Source organism: Hyla sarda, chromosome 13 (assembly GCF_029499605.1).
Source record: "Hyla sarda isolate aHylSar1 chromosome 13, aHylSar1.hap1, whole genome shotgun sequence".
NCBI lineage: Eukaryota > Metazoa > Chordata > Amphibia > Anura > Hylidae > Hyla > Hyla sarda.
In genome coordinates this window covers 9,966,527-9,990,357 of record NC_079201.1, presented here as the reverse complement: position 1 = coordinate 9,990,357, position 23,831 = coordinate 9,966,527, and the positions used below count along the sequence as shown (strand labels likewise).

At 43.4% G+C, this 23,831-nt stretch overlaps 1 long non-coding RNA gene across 1 annotated transcript in view; it reads left to right on the top strand.

Annotated features, from left to right (window-relative positions):
- LOC130297449 (uncharacterized) overlaps positions 1-20,629 on the top strand; it is a 174,810-nt gene extending 154,181 nt beyond the window's left edge. Inside the window, exon 3 of the long non-coding RNA XR_008849524.1 lies at positions 19,760-20,629. This is a non-coding gene — a long non-coding RNA (uncharacterized LOC130297449). The remainder of the gene's footprint in view (positions 1-19,759) is intronic.
- The last annotated feature ends 3,202 nt before the right edge of the window (positions 20,630-23,831 follow it).

Here is a 23,831-nt window from a genome sequence, read left to right as displayed (position 1 = left end):
GGAACTGTGTGATGTCGTCATGTCCATATGGAGGAACTGTGTGATGTCATCATGTCCATATGGAGGAACTGTGTGATGTCATCATGTCCATATGGAGAACTGTGTGATGTCATCATGTCTATATGGAGGAACTGTGTGATGTCATCATGTCCATATGGAGCAAAATCTCTGAGAAATGCCCCTTTCAATGAGTAGGGCAGTGTTTTCCAACAAGGTACCTCCAGCTGTTGCAAAACTACAACTTCCAACTTCCATGCTGGAGGTTGTAGTTTTGCAATAATTTAAGGCACCCTAATTAGGAAGAACTGGAGTAGAGAATGCCTAAAGGCCCGAAGAGCATTGTCCATGTTCTAGGATGGATAGAATCACCATAGAAGATTTATACATTTCATTTTCTTCTATATTTGTTTTTTTTCCCATTCAAATTTTCAACCTTGAAATTGCGAGTCTCTCAGGCGATTCCCCATCCCGTACTACACTATACTTTTTATGTTTGCTGTAAAGATACAGTTTTAATAAAACATAAAAACTGCATTCAGAGGAACTGCTCGTTCCCCAGTTATGTGTCAGATGAGAAAACGCCAATATTTGCTTTCGCTAAACAGCGGTCCCAGGATCGTCATGCCGGAATGAGCCGCCGTACGTTACATGCGACGCTCCGACTACTTCTACATCTGCCGTCTCCGCCGAATCCCCCTTGTGTTATCAAACTGGGCCAGGAATGATAATCATGGCTGCCTCCCCGCAGGCCGTGTCAGATCCGGAGGTATCGGAGCCCACAGCTGCCATAATGGCGGTACTAACTCAACTCCATGAGCGATTTCATTGCCGAATAACTGTTGTATCTTTAGCGCAAAATTACGGCGGATGAAGCAGCTTGGAAAGAAAAATCTGCTCAACGTGAGCCGCTACATAGTGCCGGAAAATGGGATTAAAACCTTTTGATATATCATTATTATGGTAGAAAAAAATATTGGTGCGCCACAAATATACCGTCCCTTTTTAAGGGCAACTGTAATACGGTGGCATTGTAGCATCTGCATTAAAATCTTAAAATCCCGCACTGTGACCTCCACTGATCAGGAGAATGAGCTGTAGCGTGGCCCCATCAAAAGTCTATGGGGCCAGAGGTAATAAGACATGCTACAGTGCACTTTTCGCTGCTCAATTTACTGATTGGTGGGGGTCTTAGCACTGAGACCCCCATTGATCAGGAAATCAAGCTATTGCAAGCGTTACTCCCTGGCTCATAGCCATCTCCCTCCTTTGACCCTATTAAGTTACAGGGCACAGGGTAGAGATCATTGCAAGCCAGGTAGGTAAGCATGCTTCAGCGCACTTTTTCCCGCTCATTTTCCGGATTGGTGGGGGTCTCAGCATTTTAGCATGCTTCACTCCCTCCATCCTGCGGCATATTGTAGATTTATGGGGCACAAGGTGGAGATGGTTGCAAGCCAGAGAGGGAAGCATGCTGCAGCACACTTCTCCCCGCTTATTTTCCTTATTGGTTGGGGTCTTAGCACTGAGACCACCACTGATCGAGAGAATGAGCTGTAGCATGCTTCCCTCTCTTCAACTTTTCTGTTCCCTTTTGTTTCCTTTTCTTTCTCGAATCATGCTTCACTCTCTGGCTCGTAGCCATCTCCATCCTGGGACACAGGACAGAGAAGGCTGCAAGCCAAAAAGGGAGCGCACTTCTCTCCACTCATTTTCCTGATTAGTGGGGGTCCCAGCACTGAGACCCCCATTGATCAGGAAATCAAGCTGTACTCCCTGGCTCATAGCCATCTCCATTCTAGGTCACAGGACAGAGATCGCTGCAAGCCAAAAAGTGAGCGCACTTCTCTCCGCTCATTTTTGTGATTGGTTGGGGTCTTAGCTTTGAGCCCCTCACCAATCGGAAGAATAAGCTGTAGCGTGCTTCACTTCCTGGCTCTTAGTTATCTCCATCCTTTGGCCCCATTATAAGTATATGGGGCCACAGGTTGAAGAGTGTTGCAAGCCAGGGAGTGAAGTGGGCTACAGAGCACTGCTCAGCACTGAGACCTCCACCGATCGGGAGAATGAGCTGTAGCGCCACCTCCATCCTGTAGCCCCTTTATAAGCCTATGGGCCACAGGACAGAGATAGCTGAAAGCCAGGAAGTGAAGTGTGCTACACTGTGCTTCTCCTGGCTCACTCCCCTAATCGGTGGACATCTCATGGCTGAGACCCTGACTGATTTAAACTTTTTGACGTGTTTTACTGTGACATATCAAAATTTTTTTTTTTTAAATGAAAGACACTTTAAAATGTGTAGAAAAATAGTGCACATACAACAATTCCATACAGTGTCACATACAACCCCTATACTGCATAAAAAGCTCGTTAGTTCCATCCATTGCTCGCATACATTGGGATACATTTTGGTACGCCACATGTATGTACAGCTACGACCATTTTTGTTAGCTGGATTTAAGAGGTGCATGCCTGCCACAAAATGTATACCAGCTAGGAGCTGATGTACATGTCTGCGACTTAAGGTGTCACAAGTTGGTCCTAAATTCGCGCCAACAGCACGCCCTCGCACAAGGGGGGGGGGCATTTACTAAGCCTCAAATCCTCAAAAATTACAAATTTTCATGCTAAAGTTATAATTTTTGCGCTAAAATGTTTGACTTTTAAGGATTTTTGCCATTTATGCCAAGGGAAAGGGAAAATGTCTACCCGCCATATTGTTCATATTGCACATATTGTTTATTTTCCCAGATGGTGCCTCATATAGCCAATTAATTCCCAATGTACAGAACAGTGCCCAAAAAGTACCATACTTTTAGACACAGAGATCACACACAAGCCCCATGGACCTAGATTTGCCAATGTAGCACCTGTCTTATTTGCCCATAGTAACCGATCACAGCTCAGCCTTCATTTTCCCAGAGCCAACTAGGAAATGAAAGGTGAGCTGTGGTTGGTTGCTACGGGCAAATGGGCCCATTGGGGATATTAATAAATCTGGGTCAATGTGTTGCAATTTGACTACACAAAGGCTGGTAGTGCTAAACTGTGTCTAGAAAGCCATACTTTGTTTAGATACAAGGCGCATCTAGAACCCATTTAGTGCCTATAGTCCCCATGTCATAGAACTTACCTTAGTCTCCATGCTTATAAGCTGGGCCGGTGCAAGGATTTTTGTCTACATAGGCCATGATGCATTTTAGTACCCCAGACCTTACCTGCTACCCTATTCCGACTGCCCCTATCTCTCCTGCTGTCCCCATCTCACCATGTCCCCTACTCTGTGGCCATTTCAATTGCTCTATCCCCCGACCAGCATCCCTCCAGCTGCAGCCAGGATAGCCTCCCTGCCTTTGGATCCTTGGTCTAAATTCCCAAATTCCTGCTATTTCCCCAACAGACCCCCCCCCCCCATACACACACACACACACGCCACCACTTGGCGCCCTTTGGCAACTGCCTAATAAGCCTTATGTTAGTGCCGGCCCTGCTTAGCAGAAATTATTATTATTCTGGATCTCAGGAAGGGAAGAAAATGGGTTAAACCCTCTTTTCTTTGTAGAGATTGGTGTTAAAGTTCTATGGTCCAAATCCTGTTCATCTTCCTTCAGGAAGCAAAATATTTATTCTAAAAACAAAAAACTAAATTTTGGTTTGCTGCATAGGTATATCATTTCTTCCAATGTACTGGCGCCCTTTGGCAGCTGCCTAATAAGCCTTATGTTAGCGCCGTCCCTGCTTAGAAGAAATTATTATTATTATTGATCTCAGAAAGGGAAGAAAATTGGTTAAACCCTCTTTTCTTTTGTAGTGATTTGTGTTCAAGTTCTATGGTCCAGTTCCTGCTCTTATCTTTTTTTTTGGAAGCCAAATATTTATTGTAACAACAAAAACCTAAATTTTGGCTTGCTGCATAGGTATATCATTTCTTTCATTTCTTCCAATGTACTGGTGCCCTTTGGCAGCTGCCTAATAAGCTGTCAGGAACCGGACTAGAAGCGGGTAGTGGATCCTCTGTGTTAGTGAGGTGATGGCGTGGGCCGTACCAGGGGACCGGTTACTGGTTTTCACCAGAGCCCGCCGCAAGGCGGGATGGACTTGCTGCGGCGGTAACTCCCAGGTCGTATTCCCCGATAGCGACTCGACTTCACTAACAGCTGATATAGGCGTAGTACACAAGGACAAGGCGAAGGCAAGGTCGGACGTAGCAAGAGGTCAAGGCAGGCGGCAAGGTTCGTAGTCAGGGGCAACAGCAAAGGTCTGGATACACAGGCTTGGGAACACACAGAACGCTTTCTCAGGGCACTAGGGCAACAAGATCCGGCAAGGAAAGGAAGGGGGAGTGGATTTATATACTTTTCCCAGTAATAGAACAGATTGGGTCAGGCACCAATTAATGGTGCACTGGCCCTTTAAATCTGAGAGACCCGGCGCGCGCGCGCCCTAGAGAGCGGGACCGTGCGCGCCGGGGCTGAGCAGACAGAGGACGGGGCAGGTAATCAGAACAGGATGTGACCCGCGGGCGGGCACGTCCTGCCGCGTGAATCGCATCCCCGCCGGAGGAATCAGAGCAGCGCTCCCGGTCAGCGAGTCTGACCGCGGCCCTGCAGGAAAGAGATGAACGCCGCGAGCGCTCCGGAGGAGGAGAGGGACCCGGAGCACTCTGCGTTACATAAGCCTTATGTTAGCACCCGCCCTGCTCAGAAGAAATTATTATTTTTATAGATTTCAGAAAGGGAAGAAAATTGGTTAAACCCTCTTTTCTTTGTAGTGATTGGTGTTCCAGTTCTATGGTCCAGTTCCTGCTCTTATCTTTCTTTAGGAAGCTAAATATTTATTGTAACAACAAAAACCTAAATTCGGGTTTGCTACATAGGTATATCATTTCTTCCAATGTACTGGCATGGTGACACTTTGACGACATTACACACGAAATAGAAATAAGTACAGGAAGGAGACCGGAGGCTTCAGCCAATAGGACGTGTTGCGGGTTATCTATATACCGTTTTGCTTCATAACTCCTAACAAATGTTAGACACAGAGTGATACTTGTGTTGTAAATTCCTTTTGGTGAATCTCTACAGACTTTGTCTAAAGGAGCTTCAGGAATGGGTGAGGAATAGTCGGGGCTCTAAGCTTTACTATAGCAATCTGTGTATGTCAGCCAAACCATTAATAATGTATGAAGTCTTGTGCTTGAAATCCAATATAGATTCCGATTCACCGGTGTAAGATCCATGTGACAGGTGAAATATTTAATGGGTATGAAAACTTGGAAATTACTCTAACAATGTCACAGGGGGGAAATGGATGAAAGATATATGAACCTCTGGATGTGGAGGCGCCGGATTATAGTGTGCGGAGGAGGGAGGGTTAAATTTGCCGGGAGAGCAATGGTGTTGCCTCTGGAGGTAGAGATACAGGTCTATATCAATTCCCAATGTTTCCCATATATCAAAATGATCAATAAATGGCACAGCACAGAAATAACATGGAGAATGAGCCTGCAAAAGAGGCGAGAATATTCTGCAAAGGAATCATAGAAAAAGTGACGAATGGTTGAACATCAGCGGCAGATACATCAAATCAACCCGTCCCTGCCGATAATGACGCCATTATTATGTAAATAGAGAGAATTCTGTGGAAAAGACTTTATTTCCTCCCCAAATAGCGCCACACAGGTCATGTATGGTACTGCAGTGATGGAGAATGCCCCCTGGGCTCTTGAGCCTCATTTGCATTTTAACAAAAATGGCTAATATCTTGCTAATGGAAATGACTATTAAAATTAAAAGGAAATGAGCAGAATCATGACTGGTAGAATCCAGCATGGGCTTATTTACACCTTTGTTTTCCTCCTGACAGGTCAGTGTTAAATTATCCTAGTACATGCCTTCAGTCTTAGTGACATACTTTCTACAAAGTGCTGGAAACGGTCCCCAGAGATTTTGATCGATGTGGACATGATGACATCACACAGTTCCCCCATATGGACATGATGACATCACACAGTTCTCCATATAGACATGATGACATCACACAGTTCCTCCATATGGACATGATGACATCACACAGTTCCCCCATATGGACATGATGACATCACACAGTTCTCCATATAGACATGATGACATCACACAGTTCCTCCATATAAACATGATGACATCACACAGTTCTCCATATGGACATGATGACATTACACAGTTCCCCCATATAAACATGATGACATCACACAGTTCTCCATATGGACATGATGACATCACACAGTTCCTCCATATGGACATGATGACATCACACAGTTCCCCCATATGGACATGATGACATCACACAGTTCTCCATATAGACATGATGACATCACACAGTTCCTCCATATGGACATGATGACATCACACAGTTCCCCCATATGGACATGATGACATCACACAGTTCTCCATATAGACATGATGACATCACACAGTTCCTCCATATAAACATGATGACATCACACAGTTCTCCATATGGACATGATGACATCACACAGTTCCTCTATATAGACATGATGACATCACACAGTTCCTCCATATGGACATGATGACATCACACAGTTTCTCCATATAGACATGATGACATAACACAGTTCCTCCATATGGACATGATGACATCACACAGTTCCTCCATATGGACATGATGACATCACACAGTTCCTCTATATAGACATGATGACATCACACAGTTCCTCCATATGGACATGATGACATCACACAGTTCCTCCATATGGACATGATGACATCACACAGTTCTCCATATGGACATGATGACATCACACAGTTCCTCCATATAGACATGATGACATCACACAGTTCTTCCATATGGACATGATGACATCACACAGTTCCTCCATATGGACATGATGACATCATACAGTTCTCCATATGGACATGATGACATCCCACAGTTCCCCCATATGGACATGATGACATCACACAGTTCCCCCATATGGACATGATGACATCACACAGTTCCTCCATATAGACATGATGACATCACACAGTTTCTCCATATGGACATGATGACATCACACAGTTCTCCATATGGACATGATGACATCACACAGTTCTCCATATGGACATGATGACATCACACAGTTCCTCTATATGGACATGATGACATCACACAGTTCCTCTATATGGACATGATGACATCACACAGTTCTCCATATGGACATGATGACATCACACAGTTTCTCTATATGGACATGATGACATCACACAGTTCCTCCATATGGACATGATGACATCACACAGTTCCTCCATATGGACATGATGACATCACACAGTTCCTCCATATGGACATGATGACATCACACAGTTCTCCATATGGACATGATGACATCACACAGTTCCTCCATATGGACATGATGACATCACACAGTTCTCCATATAGACATGATATAAACATATAAACACCCCTACCCCTTAATTCCCTGGTTGAACTTGATGGACATATGTCTTTTTTCGACCGTACTAACTATGTAACTATGTAACTATATGATGACATCACACAGTTCTCCATATAGACATGATGACATCACACAGTTCCTCCATATAGACATGATGACATCACACAATTCCTCCATATAGACATGATGACATCACACAGTTCTCCATATAGACATGATGACATCACACAGTTCCTCCATATGGACATGATGACATCACATAGTTCCTCCATATGGACATGATGACATCACATAGTTCCTCCATATAGACATGATGACATCACACAATTCCTCCATATAGACATGATGACATCACACAGTTCCTCCATATGGACAAGATGACATCACACAGTTCTCCATATAGACTTGATGACATCACACAATTCCTCCATATAGACATGATGACATCACACAGTTCTCCATATGGACATGATGACATCACACAGTTCTCCATATGGACATGATGACATCACACAGTTCTCCATATAGACATGATGACATAACACAGTTCCTCCATATGGACATGATGACATCACACAGTTCTCCATATGGACATAATGATATCACACAGTTCCTTCATATGGACATGATGACATCACACAGTTCCTCCATATGGACATGATGACATCACACAGTTCTCCATATGGACATGATGACATCACACAGTTCTCCATATGGACATGATGACATCACACAGTTCCTCCATATGGACATGATGACATCACACATTCCTCCATACAGACATGATGACATCACACAGTTCTCCATATGGACATGATGACATCACACAGTTCCTCCATATGGACATGATGACATCACACAGTTCCTCCATATGAACATGATGACATCACACAGTTCCTCCAATCTAAACAGGAACCAGAACATTCTCATACTCAGTGTAGCCCAAATTCCATACGACCCATAGCTAGTATGAAACCATTTTTGTGTTAAATGGGCACTATCAGATCTGAAAACTTTTTATATGTTCTTACTGATGAAAATTAAAGCCCCCTTTCCACCACACACCAATCACCTCCCACCACCACCAGGAGGAACTCAACCCTTTTCCACCAAACACCAATGACCTCCCACAACCACAAAGGAGGGACATGTCCCCTCCCACCACACTCCAATTACCTCCCACCACAAGGGAAGGACATGCCCCCTCCCACCACACATCAACCACCTCCCACCACCACAAGGAGAGACACACCCCCTCCCACCACACACCAATCACCTCCCACCACCACAAGGAGGGACATACCTCCTTTCCAATACACACCAATCACCTCCCACCACCTCCCTATAGAGGATTTCTAACACTGTGAGCTAATGAAAAGAGGTATTTTTATAATAAATATAGGTTATAGAGGCATAAAAATGTCATGTACATGGTCAAGATTAGATACTTAGTACCATTTTTTTTGTTTAATTTTTTTTTTTTTTTGTGGGATCTGACAGGTACGTTTTAAGGGAAAAGTGTCTAACTTGGTGGCTTCCAGGGAATTGCAGTAATGTGATTGTGTTATAAAGTGTTAGAAGAGATTGATGGTTGTTCTGTGAGAGCCTCTCGTTCATCCGGAAATAGTCTTCTGACTAATGCCGGGCGGTGATGGTCACTTCTTCACTGAAGAGGCGCTTTATCAGTTGACGCTTCCATGTGGCGGGCAGCTGTCTTACCGTATCTATGTCTCATAAGAGGGAGAATAGTAAACGTATGATAAGAAAAGAAAGTGAAGACATCAATATGTTTATGAGAATTGTCCTGTCACCGATCCTGGACCAGAGAGGTATGATGCTCCAGGATGGATAAATAAGGTCAACAGAATTTGTGGTTGTAAATTTTTTGAGTCAAATAGATTATCAGTTGAATTTTTTGGTGTCCCTTTGGTAGACTTCTTGGTTACCCGAGGGACTGCTCAGCTGTTATGTCCATGGTAGGGAATAGTGTAGACTAGTGCTTGTCCCAACCATTGTCTCTACCCCTACTTTTACAAACTGACCTAAACAGAGGCCACCAACTGGGCAATGGTCCAGTCCAGGTCAGCAACACACGGGCAAACAAAGTACTGAATCAGAAAACTAAGAGTAAGCAGGGAAACAAGCTGAGGGGTCAGAACCAGGAAGTTAATGCAGTACCAAGCTAGAACCAGAGTCAGAACGATAAACAGGGAGGGGTCAAACCAAGAGAGTAACGTCAGGTCTAAAACAGAAGCCAGAAGTCAAAGTCAGGGAAAAGGTAAATGACCAAGATCCAAGGAAAGCTAAGAAAAACACATGATGCTCGTGAGGCGTGCAAGACCATTCACAGGGATCCACCCATACTGTAGTGTCCCAGTACAGGATGTTGTTCTGTTAGGCTAAGTGTTGCTTCAGGCAACACTAGTGTCTCTGTTCTGGACCAATTACTCCAGGGTATACTGTATTGTGCTATGCTGCCCTTTTGTGTTATGTGCTATTTCTCAGTGTTGCTGTTACTTTAAGGGAAGACATGCAAAGTGAACCAGGGGATCCTGATGCCCCAATGGGAGCCCCCTACCTTAGCCTACATATAGTGCAGGGGGGGGGGGGGGGCTGTTCAGTTTAGTTTGTGGTTTAGTCAACAGTTTGCTGAGGTACAGTGTGGAGAAGTGTAAGGAGGCCTTAGGAGAGAAGAAACCTAAAATCTGCAGCAATTTTCAGGAACCCCATTGCATAGGTGAAAGTCAAGCCTGGCTAAAAATCAGTGTGGGTTGCCATTGGTCACAAATCTCAATTCAGCTAAGCGCAAGCAACTACAAGCCCCAGCAAAGCAGAAGGCTTCCCAGGGTCACTCTGCACTCCCCCTGCACAAATCTGTACTGTGAAGTATTTACCATCTGTCCTGCCTCAGTATAGATAGTTTTCTATAACCCTGCATTGTGGTCATTATTGCCCCAGCGTTTGGCCAGGAGAGCTATTTAAACCTTGGAACGTGGAGGTTAATGTTACCCTGGCGTCACAAACTGTGTATTACATAATTCACCCTGTAGATAACACAATACCCCTATCCTTTCACCTCCTTGCTTTAAAGGGGTTCTCTCATCTTATTCCCTATCCAAAGGAACATTCGTTTAGAGCGTCGGGTGCAGCGACGGAGGTTCGTGATGTCACGGCCACGCCATGCTTGTGACATTACGGCCATGCCCCTCAATGCAAGTCTATGGGAGGGGGCGTGACGGCCGTCACTAGCCTCCACCCTGCATTACAAGTCATCTGGCATGGAGCTAAGTTTGCTCCGTGCACCGGATGTCTGGGGTGCCGCAGCCGAGATTGCGGGGGTTCCCAGTGACGGGACCCCCGCAATCGGACATCTTATCCCCTATCCTTTGGATAGGGTATAAGATGTCTAGGGGCGGAGTACCCCTTTAATAAATTAGTAAAGATTCCTATCGTTCTGTTGTCACTTTGTCATTATGGGGTATCGAGGGCAGAACGATGGAGGGAAATATTCAGAGTACACGGATATTACAGCACAGGCAGAATATGAATAGGGAAGTCATTACGGCAGAAGAAAGGGATCGGGCCGGTTATATATTAATAGCACTCGGCACTGCCGGTGTATATTGCTATCTGCTCTTCCCAGGCGCCTCTGCTTATAAATATGCTAATTAATTAAAGTAAATGTCTCAAGCGGGGCTGGTATAGCCGAGATAGGTGCGGCGGATGGACTATAGGCAGGCGGCACAATGTCAGCAGATACTGTCGTGGAAATGTCATCATCGCTGCTGTTGACGTGCAGGATTGAGGGCGAGCATGGTGAAGCATTATTTGCATGCACAGAACCAGAGGAAGGCATTGTGGCTCTTACAGGGAGTGGGTTTCATTATACCGATGTTTGATGGGAATGAATAAAGTCGATTTATACATTGGCTTAGTCACAGATTCACGCCTTTAAAAAGCCGCCTTGTATTAACATAAGCATATTGGATTTCTTTAAAAAAAAAAAAAAAACTCCTTCCCTTATACATGTGGGAGATTAATTTCGGATTATAGAGCGCGGGGTATGGTGGGCTATAATTGAAAGCGCTATCTTGATGTACATCTCCGTAACCCTTGGTAACATTTAAAGCAGTATCAAGAATGAAATCCCACATTAAGAATTATATATTTTTCGTTAAATAACCAAATCCACGACATAACTATTTATTAACCAGTAAGAATCTATAGGCCGGGGGGCACTATGGGGACTTTCCTAATGATCAGAAAAACTTAAAGGGGTACTCCACCCCTAGACATCTTATCCCCTATCTAAAGGACCCCCCTACTGGGGACCCCCGTGATCTCCCTGCTGCACCTGGCTTTCGTTTAGAGCAATGGTTGCAGCGCCGGAGGCTCGTGATGTCACGGCCCCCCCGCCCGCCCTCAATGGAAGTCTATGGGAGGGTGCGTAATTAAATGCTCTCTGATGCCACCTCTGTCCACGTCGGGAACTGTCCAGAGCAGGAGCAAATCCCCATAGCAAACCTCTCCTGCACTGGGCAATTTCTGACATGGACAGTGGTGTCAGCAGAGAGCACTGTGGTCAGACTGGAAAGAACTACACAACTTCCTGTGGAGAATACAGCAGCTGATAAGTTCGGGAAGGATTAAGATTTTTTAATAGTAAGTAATTTACAAATCTGTTTAACTTTCTGCCACCAGTTAATTTAAAAAAAAAATGTTTTTCACTGGAGTACCCCTTTAATCTTCTGCTTACTCCTATGGCCTGGAAACATGGAAACCTCAGTCATTGCTTTTAGACAAGATTTAGTGGGTAGGCCATCAATGGTTGATCGGTGAAGGTCCGAGCACCCCTGCCGATTCCCTGTTTGAGGAGGATGCGGAGCTCGTGTGAGTGCTGCAGCCTCTTTAATGTTTGCTTCCTCTCGTCCCTGCTCTGCCATTCTATTTGTAGGGGTGGTGGGAGGAACTGCAGTGTTGTCCCATTGTCCCAACTGTTGGCCCATCAAGTGTGCAACCATCTTTCCAGACCTCCCCGTACACATAAACATTGGGCACAGCCAAACGTCCCGTAATGTGTTCTCTATGTAGAGGAGAAAGCCACAGTCCCCATCTAATCTCTTCTAGAACAATAAGATCGGGCAATCAAAATCCAAAATGCCTGACCCTTGTGTTTCCGGACATCATCTGTTGGGGAGGGGGGGGGGGGGGATACCACCATGCACTTTAAACAGTTGGTGGGTTTGGCTCATTTTTGTCGATGGTCACCCTTAGATTCCACTCCCCGGGGCATATCTAGAACTTGGTCCTTTCCCAAAAGTAATGCAAAGTGTCTCTAACAGTGCTAAAACTCTTAGGCTAGTTTCATAGGAGGCAACTGACCTATCAGTATGTTTATGGAGTGCGGGAAGATCAAAAACAAAAATTAGGACATTTTATCTACATGTAGATGTTGGCCTGCGTCAGGATTCGGCAGGCTGGAGGTGGATCCTCTGTGTCAGAGAGGGATTGGCGTGGACCGTGTCGGTGGACCGGTTCTAAGTTGCTACTGGTTTTCACCAGAGCCCGCCGCAAAGCGGGATGGTCTTGCAGCGGCGGTAGCAACCAGGTCGTATCCACCGGCAACGGCTCAACCTCTCTGACTGCTGAGATAGGCGCGGTACAAGGGATTAGGCAAGAGCAAGGTCGGACGTAGCAGAAGGTCAGGGCAGGCAGCAAGGATCGTAGTCAGGGGCAACAGCAAGAGGTCTGGAACACTGGCTTGGGATACACAAGGAACGCTTTCACTGGCACAATGGCAACAAGATCCGGCAAGGAAGGGAAGGGGAAGTGAGGTTATATAGGGAAGTGCACAGGTGAACACACTAATTAAAACCATGCGCCAATCAGTGGCGCACTGGCCCTTTAAATCGCAGTGAGCCGGCACGCGCGCGCCGGGACAGCACAGACGGGGAACGAGTCTGGTAAGCGGGTCAGGATGCGCACCGCGAGAGGGCGCGTCCCGCATTGCAAATCGCATCCCGGCTAGGGACATTATCGCAGCGCTCCCGGTCAGCGGGTCTGACCAGGGCGCTGCGAACAGGAGAAAGCTGCGAGCGCTCCGGGGAGGAGCGGGGACCCGGAGCGCTCGGCGCAACAGCCTGGTTAGATTCAAGATCATGACTTAGACTGATGCCCATTAAGCCACTTTACACCACCGAGACAACACAGGAGCAGCTTAGGTCAATATTCTTGAAGGGGTACTCCGCCCCTAGATATCTTATCCCCTATCCAAAGATGTCTGATCACTGGGGACTCCTGCGATCTCAGCTCCAGCACCCCAGACATACGGTGCACAAAGCGAACTTCGCTCCATGCCGGATGACTGGCGATGTGAGGCGGAGGCTCGTGATGTCACGGCCATGCAATGTTCGTGCCGTCATGACAACACCCCCTCAATGCAAGTCTATGGGAGGGGGCGTGACGGCCGTCACGCCCCCTCCCATAGACTTGTATTGAGGGGGCATGGCCGTAAAGTCAGGAGCGGGCGTGACCGTGACGTCACGAGCCTCCGGCGCTGCACCCTAAAAGAAGGCCGGCTGAAGGAGGGAGATCACGGGGGTCCCCAGCGGTAAGACATCTTGACCCCTATCCTTTGGATAGGAGATAAGATGTCTAAGGGCAGAGTACCCCTTTAAGTGGCCCAACCAGAGCCTTGATCTAAACCCAATGACAAATCTCTGGAGAGACCTAATGATGGCTTCCACCGACGGTCTCCATCCAACCTGACAGAGCCTGAGAGGATCTGCAGAGAAGAATGGCAGAGGATTCCCAAAATCCAGGAGTGTAAACCTTGTGGCCTCATCCCCAAGAAGACTGGAGGCTGGAATCACTGCCATAGGCGTTTGTTGAGGTTCATCACCCCTGAAGACGAGGCTGGTGTCATGAAACATGTAGGGGAGGCTAACGTTTAATGTTTTCAAGTCAGGTCCTATGGTCTATGTGAATAGCGTATTGCAGGGGCATAGTTCTAGAATCTCTGACTGAGAAAAATATTCACCAATATTGAGTCCTATAGGACCTGTATATTTTAAACACCGATTTAGGGGACCTATATACAGTTTTAATGAAACGCTAATTTGGTGCTCAATTTGAAACCATATAATGTACAAGCTATGTATTCCTACAGAGGGTCAATAGAGACCTAAAAAAGGTAATCCCTGTATAACAATCTATATACACATCTTCATGTAAAGATCTTTCTGACTGATCTTGTGCCGGTAGCAGATGCCGGGTGCCGTCCTCTAATAGCAGCCGTGGGAGTTGACCGCCAGTTTTTCATGAGCCGAGAATGACACATAATTCGGCCTCATTATGTAGAGTTCTGCTTCACACCTATTCAAATTTCAATTCCATTCATGGAAAACTTTGTGAGAACCCCTATGGGCCCCGTAATGGTTGGTGACCCTGTACCTGTGCTGGAGAACTCAATTACCCAGAAATGACGGAACCGAATATTATAAGACGATGGCTCCGAGGGAATGACACAGGGGCTTTACTGAGAGGTATTTTCCTGTTTTACAGGGATGAATGACAATAATAATGATAATAATAGCACTATTATCATTATTATTATTATTATTATTACTACTATTATTATCATTATTATTACTATTATTATTTATATTATTATTATCATTATTATTATTATTATTATTACTACTACTACTACTATTATTATCATTATTATTACTATTATTATTTATATTATTATCATTATTATTATTATTACTACTATTATTATTTATATCATTATTATTATTATTACTACTACTATTATTATCATTATTATTACTATTATTATTATCATTATTATAATTATTATTATTACTACTACTACTATTATTATTATTACTATTATTATTTATATCATTATTATTATTATGATTATCATTATTATCACTATTATTATTATTACTACTACTACTACTATTATTATTATTTATATTATTATCATTACTATCACTATTATTATTACTACTACTATTATTATTATCATTATTACAACTATTATTATTTATATTTTTATTATTATTATTATTTTTAACACTACTATTGTTATCATTATTGTTACTATTATTATTATCATTATTATTACTATTATTATTATTACTAATGCTATTATTATTATTATTATTATCATCATTATTATTACTATTATTATTACTACTATTATTAATTATATTATTATTATTGTTATTATTTTTACCAATACTATCATTATTATTATTATTACTACTATTATTATTTATACTATTATCATAATATTAATAATAATAATGATAGAAATATTAATAATTTTTAAGTAACAATAAATAATAGTAATAGTAAATCCAAATGTCAGTGAATAATAATTGAAAATCTGATTTGTCTGCACCAGAAGAATCATCAATGACATTCAAGTATATTATTATTATTTTTTCTGGTTTTGGAAGACATAGGGTTAACTCTTTAGCGACATTATACATAAACAGATGTCCTGGTGTCTTGGTACTAAAAACCCCACGACATACATTTACGACCTGCAGTGTTTACAGTCTATGAAGCAAGCGCCAGAGCAGGGGCTGCCATTAACCCCTTAAGGGCCATGATCAATAGCGATCCCATCTGTTAAGAGCCTGAATGATGCATCCAATACCTGAACTGACCACAGTGCTCTCTGCTGACACCTCTGTCCATTTCAGGAACTGTCCAGAGTAGGAAAGGTTTGCTATGGGGATTTGCTCCTGCTCTGTACAGGTACTGACATGGACAGAGGTGTCATCAGAGAGCACTGTGGACAGACAATTTATAAATCTGTTTAACTTTCTGGCACCAGTTGATATGAAAACAATTGTTTTCCACCAGAGTACCCCTTGAAATACAACCTCCTTGTCAGAACCAGTAGGGTTGATCTGCCTTAGAGTTTTTTGTTTCCTTTGTTGGTGGGACTACGCTTATGTGCTTGGGTGTGGTTTTGTTTGTGGTCAATTGGAGTCCTCCTGGTACTTCCACAGGCCTATTTAAGGAGGTCTTTTCCACTGTGATAGTTCTAGTAACCGACCTAGCAACCTCTTACTCTTACTGTTTTTTCTGGTTTTCTGTGATTCTTGGCTCGGCTTTTTGACTTCCATTTCTAACTCCGTTATTGTACTTCGTTTCCTCTTGGCTTGGACTTAGGTCGTTGACTATGAATTAGTGTCTGTGTGTTTAGGCTTACTTCTGTTAGTTTGTGTGCATCCAGCTGTTTCCTGACCTTTTGTCTGTTTTTGTAGTTTATTGTTTTGACAACTGACTTCCATCACTTATATAGGAAGGGACCAGCACCGTGGTTGTGGACCCACGGCCTAGGGTGGGTATACAAGTAGGCAGGGACAGCGGGAGTGGGCAAGCTCAGGGCTGCACTCAATCCCTGCCCAACGCTGACACTCCTGCTGCAATTACCCTCAACCCTATCTTTCAGTTCGGGTCTTTCCGGGACCTCCTAACAAAGTCCTGGAGAAACTTTTGAACAAGAAAAAAAAAGCTTATTCTTATTTCCAAAAACTTTTAGCGTCTTCTTTCTTTATCAGATGTATAATAAATTAGGGACAGATTGTTGTGTTTTCAGCGCTGTTAGATGGAGCTGAGCATTCGTTCCTGCGGCAGTGAAAAGTATCGAGGCTCCTTATCTCTCAGAACGTCTTAACATTGCAGCCGCCTTGTGAACAAAAGATTTCCTGTTGACCTGCATATTCTTTATGTGGCAGTCTTTGAGCAGCAGTTTAGCGTGTCATCATTGTGACATTTACTGGGGACCATTAATGTTCCATTCATAAACCTATTAGTTAAGGATGTGGTGGAAATTACACGACCCCTTAGGCAATGATAAACTAATACAACATCTACAAAATAAGAAACTAAATATGATTATTTCTCTCACACTGTGGACCTACCATTTGCTTGTTCTTATCTCCTCATGATAACGAGTAGCAAACTGCAAACAGCTCTCTCTCCCGCTCTCCAACCACCTGCGCCCGGACTGGCCGGCAACGTCCCTGCACTGAATGCAGTAATGTAGAAAGGGATATCCAGCGAAAGGTGCCGTAAAATCAGGTAGCCATATTAGAGGATCATAGGACACATAGGTAACACGACAAACTCTGACGCGCTTCGGATCTCACAGGATCCTTAGTCATGGCATAATACACAATTAAAACGAGAGACTTTATATACTCAAAAAACATCACGTGTAGGGGACATCACACTCAAAAGGTTTAGATGGAAAATATGGATACTGGATCATGCCCAGGAGCAAGAGGAAAAAGAGAGAGGGGGGAATAGAGGAAAATAAAGTAGGAATGAATAAAAAATTACAGATTTAAGAAGTCAGAGACATAAAGCAAATATCTTTGTATAAATTGTTAACATGTTAAGATTAAATCATGTCTCCAATTCATTCCTTTAGGTTCTCTAGTTTCCATTACAAATATCCAATAGGAATCTCTGTTAAAAAGCTTGCGTCTTAAATCCCCTCCTCTAATGTTGTTACTGACTCTCTCAATTGCACTAACGCATAATGTGGACATGTTCCCATTGTGCTTTTTCACGGAAATTATAAGACAGAGCTGATATGTTAAATTGTTCATTATTGGCCTCAGAAATATGCCGTCCGATGAGTGCTTTAAAGGGGTACTCCACTGCTCATTTTACATATTTTCTGTCACCTATATAGTGTTGTAATAAGACCTACATAAGACGTAAACCTGCTGGGTTGCCTAAAATTTTTACTTACGGCTAAACCTTCAGGACAGGGTTTACAGAGGTATACACAGGGTACAGTATAAGGGCCTGACTGTATAGTGCTTTGGACCCCAAATTCGTACATTCCTCTTATTAGTTAATTGACGTGTCCAGCGCTCAGTTATCTAAGTTTGAACAGACATGTAAATTATGATTTGGAGCCCATCTTCACCCCTTTATTAGTTATCACTGGTCACCAATGATTGACAGGGGGACATTAATACAGTGTGAAGACACAGGAGGGTATAAATACTACTGAGGGCATAGAGGGCATTATTATTACTAGGGGCATTATACTATACAGCTGTACGGAGAGCTTAATTACTACTGGGGGTACAAAGAGACAATATTATTAGAAGGGGAAATTACACAGGGAGTGTTATTGCCACATAGGGGCACAATGGGAACATTAATATTACAAGGACATTATTTGTGAATTGGATCACAATGGAAACATAATTGGTGAGTCGAGGGCATTCTAAGGGCATTCTTAGTGAAAACATAATTAAAATATGGTACATTAAGGGGAAGAAGTCATTATGATGGTCTACATCTGATGGAGAAGCAAAGGGGAAAGTGCACGACTCTGTTAAGAGAAGACGTCACCTGTGAGTTGCTGGATCAACTATATGGTCTGCAGAGCCTGTGTACAACTGGTATCTACCGCTATATGGTTGCTGGATGGGAGTAATATTGGTAATAAAAGATATTATTTGGGTCAGGTCTGATGTATCTATGGGTACAGGTTTCTCAATAAGGAGTTGTATTTATTCCTGTGTTTTAAATCATATATATCTATCTATAGACACATATCTATGGGCTGCATGATGTAGGGCAGGAGGAGCAGAGCAGATCGATATGTAGTTTTGTGAAGAAATAATTCACAATAACATATAATTGTATTGATTGTAATTCCCACTCGCTGTTGGGGTCCAGGGGTTGTAGTGGCTCAATAATAGACTTTATTTATGGATGTGCATATAGAGATTGCTGCCGACCAGTACGACTGCCATTTCATCGCCACAACAGGCTTCTTTAACTCACTGAGTGTATTTCATCAGTCTGGTTGAAGAATCTTCTAAGCCAATAAATGACCAAATCAAAGTTACACTGAAGACCGTCAGGCTAACAAAATGGCAGCCGTATTGCTTGTATGTTATTTCTGTATGTGCAGCCATTAAATATAGTCTATTATTGAGCCACTTTAGTCCCTGGACCCCCACAGTGAGAAGGAATTACAATCAATACAATTATATGTTATAGCGAATCATTTTTCACAAAACTATGTATTGATCTGCTCACCCTCTCCCACCCTACATCATGCAGCCCATAGATATGTGTAGATATATGTCACAAATTTCACTGGACAGGAGACGGCAGCATACAATGTATATGAAAATGTAGCCTGCAGAAGAGAACTGAAGCCACATTTTTCAAAATAATAGTTGGAAAATGCATTTAAGGGTGTCCATTGCCTTTAAGGCCCCCTCTACGGCACACTGATATTTCTCATTCTCTCCATTTCAGGGGCCAGGACCAAAGCTGGGCTGTTTTCCAGCTGTGCAGATACATGGACTTCCTTTCCCTTACTTCTCTGACCAATCACAGCACGGCACCTACTCCTTTCTGCTATGCCATGACATGACAGAGTGCGGTGGAGAAGATGCAATAGACTGAACTGGCTGGCATTGTGCTGGAGGTGAATTACAGTACAGTACAATACTATATAAATATGTGGAGTAAGAAGGCATTATTAATACATTGGATTTGCAAGGTGTTATGTGAGCAGAAAGAAAAAAAATGACAAGCTAAAGGGAAAAGGGAGAAATAATTACAGCAAGGGAAGGGTTATGTCCCATTACAGCAAGAAAGGGGTTCCATCACATCACAGCATGGAAGGGGTTATATCACATGACAGCAAGGAAGGGGTTATATCACATTTCAGTAAGGAAGTGGTTATATCACATCACAGCAAGGAAGGGGTTACATCTAAGCAAGGAAGGGGTTAGATCATATTACATCTAGAAAGGGGTTATATCACATTACAGAAAGGAAGGGGTTATATCATATTACAGGGGTCTTCTTTTTTCTAGTCTTCAACTTCTTAGACTGGGAGCATGTGGTGAGTGAGTTTTGTCACCTGTTTCCACTGGTGTGGGGCTATGCAATGGCGCCATGTCTGTAGGCTGCCATGGCTCAGAGACCGAGGCTAGATCAGACAGCATTGGGACTGCCCTGCCACTAGGCAGTTCTACCTCTGGGCACGGCTGTTGTGGTGGTGGTTGCTGCTCGGCACCACATCATTATGTTAGGGACCACCCACAACACACATGTGGCTGTGACGTGGCGTCCAGGCTTACACATTATGATGATAACCTAAATTAATGACCTGTTAGGTATATATATGAGAAGTATAGGATCTTTGTGTATGATGTGGGACCATGTCTGGTTTTGTCCATTGAGATATAATTTTTCCTAATTCTATGCACTTCAGCAGCTCTCTAATAATTTATATAATTTATGCCTATAAAAAAAAAAAAAAAAACTCTACCTGTAAAAAGTATAAAAAGTCTCCGGAACTGCATGAAGCCTGTAAAAAGTATAATAAAACAAGACGTACAACTTAATTACTTCCCGCACTTTGAATTAATTCTATTTATCAAGTTTCTGATGTTCTATACGGAATACGAATTAAAACTATGAAAAAAGAACTGGAAGATTCCGTCGCCTGCGTCAAAGACGTCTTAGAATTCTCCAAACTCTCGGCACGGAGAATTAAAGAACCTGATGGCTAAAAGTTCTTCTCCCGCAGATGAACTATTCATGTTCTAAGTATCTAATTTATTGTTAAATGAATGTTTAATTTCGGAGAAATTCTTTATTAACGCCGACTGTGAGAAGGGAAAAAAATAGTTAGCGACCTGTTAATTTTGCAGACGTCCATTTCTCACGGAGGAGACGTGGGTAATTACTTTGTGGCGAGGTGACAAGGCGATTGCTCTTAAATCTGCGAATTACCATATATTGCAAAGTAATAAGAGGAAAGTGTTCTGGACAGTGTCTGGCTATGGAGAGTCATCTTGCGGCCGGTCCTGGGCTCCGCAGTGGTTGTTATGACACCCGCCATACGTTGCCCGTCTCCTCATTAGCCTAATTTGATTTTCGGGGACAGTTTGAATGGGAAATTTGCATCGTAAAACTCAGTCGTTAATGTCAACGGGAAAAAACAATCTCAATTTTGTGACTTTGAAAAGTTTTCACTAGAAAATGGAGAAACTTTAAAGCAGTGGTCTGAGACTAAAGGGGCACTCTGGCAAAAGATGCCCAGGCTGTCTGCTACGAAAAAGACAAACTATCCAGACTCCCCAGCTGCCAGGTCTCCGGTGCTCTCCTCTTCTGTCTGCATACATTAAGGGGTCTGGTCTTGGGTCTACATTAATTAAAGGGTTACTTCACTTGTCAGCGTTCGGAACTAAATGTTCCAAACTCTGTTTTCGCGCTGCGGGGGTCAACCACGCCCCCTCGTGATGTCACGTCATGCCCCCTTCCGTAGACTAGCATTGAGTGAGGGGGTTTGGCTGGGATGTCGCAAGGGGCTTGGCTGACTCCGCAGAGTGAAAACAGTGTTCGAAACATTAAGTCCCGAAGGCTGGCCAGTGGAGTACCCCTTAAAGCGTCTAGTCAGGTAATTCATTCAGTGGTCTGGTATTGAGTCTACATTCATTTAAGGATTTTCTTAAGGTCTTAGGTCTGTGTTCATTGAGAGTCTAGTATTGGGTATGCATTCATTTAGGGGTTTTGGCTGGATTAATTTAGAGGTTTAGTCTTGGGTTTGCCTTCATTCAGAGATGTGGGGTGTATTAATTTAGGGGTCTGGTATTGGGCCAGCTTTATATTAAGGATTTGGTCTTGGGTCTGCATTCATTTAGGGGTTTGAGCTGGAATAATTTAGGGGTCTGGTCTTGAGTCTACATTATTTAGGGGTCTGGTCTTTAGTCTACATTATTTAGGGGTCTGGTCTTGGGTCTACATTAATTGAGGGGTCTAGTCTTGGATCTTCATTCATTTCGGGGTCTGGTCTTGGGTCTGCATTCATTTAGGAGTTTGAGCTGGAATAATTTAGGGGTCTGGTCTTGAGTCTACATTATTTAGGGGTCTGGTCTTGGTTCTACATTAATTGAGGGGTCTAGTTTTGAATCTTCATTAATTTAGGGGTCTGGTCTTGAGTCTGCATTCATTTAGGGGTTTGAGCTGGAATAATTTTGGGGTTCTGGTCTTGAGTCTACATTATTTAGGGGTCTAGTCTTGGTTCTACATTAATAGAGGGGTCTAGTTTTGAATCTTCATTCATTTAGGGGTCTGGTCTTGAGTCTGCATTCATTTAGGGGTTTGAGCTGGAATAATTTTGGGGTCTGGTCTGGAGTCTGCATTATTTAGGGGTCTGGTCTTGGGTCCACATTCATTTAAGGCTTTGGGCTGGATACATTTAGGGGTCTGGCCTGTGATCTGTAATAATTTAACCATATGAATTAAGGGAAGGGCCCAAATGTAGTATCTTCTGAAATTGTACGAGTACCATGGAACACACCAGAGAGGCAGCAGGAGATAGGGAGGTAAACAAGTGGCTCAAGAACTGGTGTATGAAGACGGGGCTTGGGTTCTTGAAAAACTGGGCCAACTCTGCTGGTCTACGGTAGTGATGGTCTGTGCCGGCACTGCTATACTTGAAGGAAGATTTGTTAGAAGGCAATCAATATAGAGATACGGCAATCAGGCACTGCAGTAGTAGTGTCTTGTGGTACGCCTCCCGCACCTGAGAGCGGTATCTCTCGCTCCCCGCAGATCCATGTTTCACCGTTTTGTATTTTTAAGATTGGAATAAAGAAGCCGTTACATGTTCACAGTGGTGAGTGCAGTGATCGTTTTCTTCTTATCTTCTGCAAGATTTGTTAGAAGGTTGAAGAAGTGTTTAAAGGGGCACTCAACTGCTAGACATCTTATTGCCTATCCAAAGGATAGGGGATAAGATGTCTGATCGCGGGGGTCCTTCCTCTGTGACCCCCGGCAATCTCACACAGCACTTGGCATTCTAACCAAATGCTGGATTCTGGCGGCAGTGGTTGTGACATCACGGCCACGCCCCTTGTGACATCACACCACGCCCCCTCCATTCAGGTCTATGGGACAACATACTACATTTTGCACAGCAACTGGGAAACCGCACACGTGCACAGCGGGTTTCTCATCACAAACCCATGAGGGGATCGGCTGTCACATCCCGGCTCCTGTGTTTTTTCAGCCGGAGATATAGCTGGCAACACTTGTCGAGGGTCTACAGTAAATTTCCCACTGCATTATGGGAATTTAGCTAAGCGGTTAGTTGTGTTTGGGAATACAGTGCTGAGATACAATAAAACAGGTTGTGACTTGATATGATCCATAATTCAATAGGTTATACTGGGACTCAACATTGTAAACATGAGACGTCTATACAGTATAATCTGTAAAAGTGTTTAAAAGCAGGCATATGCTTTATGTAAAAAATAAACGTAAATGTACACCATATTTATAAAAACAGAGGTTAACTCCTTCAGAAACG